General features: G+C 37.1%; 1 protein-coding gene across 1 annotated transcript in view; it reads right to left on the minus strand.

Annotated features, from left to right (window-relative positions):
* PALLD (palladin, cytoskeletal associated protein) overlaps nt 1-3,432 on the minus strand; it is a 374,196-nt gene that overhangs the window by 358,029 nt on the left and 12,735 nt on the right. The window lies entirely within an intron of this gene.

The following is a 3,432-nucleotide window of genomic DNA, read 5'->3' on the forward strand; positions in this document are numbered from 1 at the left end:
CCTTCAGCTCCATCAACATCAGGTGTGGGCCAAATTCCATCTCGCTTTCAATCTCCTATCGCTGATGAGCATTCAGCTCCACCATCTCCCACCTACCGTCCCTCCTCCAGCTAGTAACTCTCTTCTTGTCAGTTTGCTCTATGCAACCCTATATGCCAGTTGTTGTAATGTACTGTATCACCACTTTAAGGTAACTGTAAAAGTAAAAAATAGTTTATCTGCAGTATTTGTGTGTGTGTGTGTGTGTGTGTGTGTTTAGTTTTTTTATGCTTTACATTGTATATGTGTGTCAAAGGTGTATAAAACTCACTTTGTCGGACTTACGAACGAATCTGACTTAAGAACATTCTCCCGGAATGGAACTCGTTCGTAAGTCGGGGACTTACTATACTGTTTTCCATCCTTGGTTGGTTGAATCCCCAGGTGCAAAGGTCCTACTGTAGTTAAGTTTCTGGGGAGTCTAAAGTTATGTATGGATTTTTTACTCCAAATGGGGAAGCGGTTGGCTCCCATTACCCCTGTGTCATTCAAGGGTCAACTGTACTTTTTAAAAAAATCAGTTTTCTCTGTTCCTTAAGTTGAAAGGAACGCTAAGCATACCTGCATTTATCATTTATCATCTTAATTTAATATTTGTCCTGTAAGTGAATATTAAGTATCTCACTAACCAGCATTCAAAATGATTTTCTCAGTAGGCACTAAGAGTGTAGAAGAGTATTCTGTACTTCTCAGAGCCCCCTTCCCTTCCACCCCCCACTACACACCTCATGAAAGCTCTAGTTTTATTAATGTATGAGATTAGTGGCTTTTTAGTAAATCTGACCCTGCTTATAAAATAACCACAGATATCTTTTGATTCCAATCTTTATTTGTTTTCAATAAAATATTTGAAAACTTATTGTCTCATCCTTTCTTTGTGTCCTGTCATGTGCATTCATATTCATTCCTTTAATAGTTAATTCAACACATAGTTAATAATCACTTATGAAGTGCTAGAGGTACAGTCATGCTATAAACCAGGAATTGACAAATTTTTTCATAAAAGGCCAAATAGTAAATATTTTTTACTTTGTGGGCTGTTTGGTCTCTGGTGTAATTATTCAAATTTGCCCCTGTAACATAAAACCAGCCACAGAAATACATATATAAATAAGCATGGCTGTGTGCCAATAAAATTTATTTGTGGACACTGATATTTGAATTTTATATGTCAATGTATATATATATATATATATATTTTTTTTAATTTGATTATTTATACAACAGTTTAAAAACATAAAAAAAACCCTCTTTGTTTGCAGATCATACAAAAACAGGCAGTGGGGTGGCTTTGGCACAGGGACTGAAATTTGCTCACTCTTGATCCAACTGATGATACAGTCCTTACGTTCAAGGAGTTAAAAGTCATGTGGTGTGGTAAAGAGGGGGGGAGTGGAGAAGATGTTAAATAATATGCAAATAATATAAAATTTGGATAAGGTGTCAAAGGAAAGCGAAAAGAGCTTGGTTGCTATGAGAGTCTTATCTAACCTTCAAGGACATGTGAGAGAATTATGTGCCCGGCATAGAACATTTATATGGGGAAATTACCAGCATTAAATAAAAGGTGCTTCACTATCTGGAAAATAATTGGGCAGCAATTTAAATTCCACTGTATTTTGAAGTAAATATTGTGAGGCAATGACTCTCCTGTTACACTTAAGTGTGCTGCTTTTTTGCTTTTTTTTAATATATATATCATTCATGGAATGATAGAAGAAAGGTCTAGAAAACCTCAGAAGTGATCTTTGCCTTAAGATTGAATCTGGAAGTCAATAAACGAAATTGCTAGATGTGGTGAAGCTCAACTTTCTAAGTTGGGTCAGGAGTAAACTTGGTGAGACATTCATTCTCTGGAAGGTAAGTACACCTCACACCTCATGAGGACAGAATTGAGCTGCTTTTTTTTTTTTTTTTTTTTTTTTAGCTGAGCCATCCTGCCACCTGTTGGCAGCTCAGCGGCTGCTCAGCTTGGGCCAGGACTCAACCGCTGTTGCTCAGAGCTCAAACTCTTGAGCGAGCTCTTAACCAACGGAGCCACTCAGCCGGCCCTTTGAGCTGCTTTTTTAGAAGCAGGTTCACATCTAGGGATTCTGGTTAGTGATGAGATTTTGGTTTATTAAGTGAAATGTTACTTTTTCTCATATGACCCAAAAGGGCCAGCTTGCATTTTTTGACCCCTCGAAGGCTTTAGTCTGAAAAAGCATTATGTAGAGGGGTTCCAGAAATTTGCTTCAAGCATCTGCTACCATAAAGGATACAGTGATTCATAGAAGCTGCGAATTTGACAGAAGATTTGTAATCAGAGATCCTAAAGCTCATTATGAACCTCTGGATCAAGAGTCAACAAACTTCAGCCCCTGTGCCAAAGCCATCCCACTGCCTGTTTTTGTATGGCCTACAAACTAAGAATTGTTTTTTGGTGTTTTTTTTTTTTACATTTCTGTAGTCGTATATTATACTTGTGTCCTCTTAGAGTACTCACATTGTTGAGCCTGAGTTAAGAGATTCTCCACATTCTAATCCTATTCTACCTACTAAATCATATTTTCTACTCTTCTCTAAGTAAAGCTGACAAATCCATTAGCGTGGTCTCGTCAGTGTCCCCTTCTTTATCAACCCAAACATTCCTCTAACTTCTTTGTCCTGTCTGTGCTCCAGGATAGAACCATTCTGATTCCCCAACAATTCTTTAAATATAGCCCATATATGGAGAAAAGTTGTATTCGGTGTATTTTGAATATGTTTAGCTTTAATTCACTTTTTGTATTGAACGCAGTGCTGAGAGAGATTGGGAAACATTTTTTGTCAACCACCCCTGGATTGGGCTAAGCTAAAAATCCTTGTAGATATTGGAAACAAAACCTTTGAGTCTTGAAGTGACTAAGTTTTGAAGTAGACTCTGGAATAGATATACTACATAGAAGAGATTCCCTATTCAAAATGTATTTATGGAATATCTATGACATGCCAAGCAGCGTGCGAGGCACTGAAATATAATTTTTAAAAAGACAATATTTCTACCCTCATTGAATTTAATAGTCTACAAAGGCTACAAATAAGTAATGAGCATATATAATTTAGTGTGTCAAGTGCTATAATGAGAGAAGAACAAAGTGCTATGTTAGCATCTAGAAGGGACAACAGGTTAGGATCAGGTAGCTTTATGGAAGAGATGAAGCCTAAAGGATGTGCAGGATGAGAAAGAGTCAGGCAAGTAAACAGGATATTGGCAAAAACATATACAGTCACACACTTGTTAACAAGAGGAATACATTCTGAGAAATGTATTGGGCGATTTTGTCATCGTGAGAAAAACATGGAATGCACTTACACAAGCCTGGTTGTTATAGTCTGCTACTGTCCATGTATGTGCTATGCTTTTTTTTTTTT

Source organism: Hipposideros armiger, unplaced genomic scaffold (genome assembly GCF_001890085.2).
Source record: "Hipposideros armiger isolate ML-2016 unplaced genomic scaffold, ASM189008v1 scaffold_444, whole genome shotgun sequence".
NCBI classification, from domain to species: Eukaryota; Metazoa; Chordata; class Mammalia; order Chiroptera; family Hipposideridae; genus Hipposideros; species Hipposideros armiger.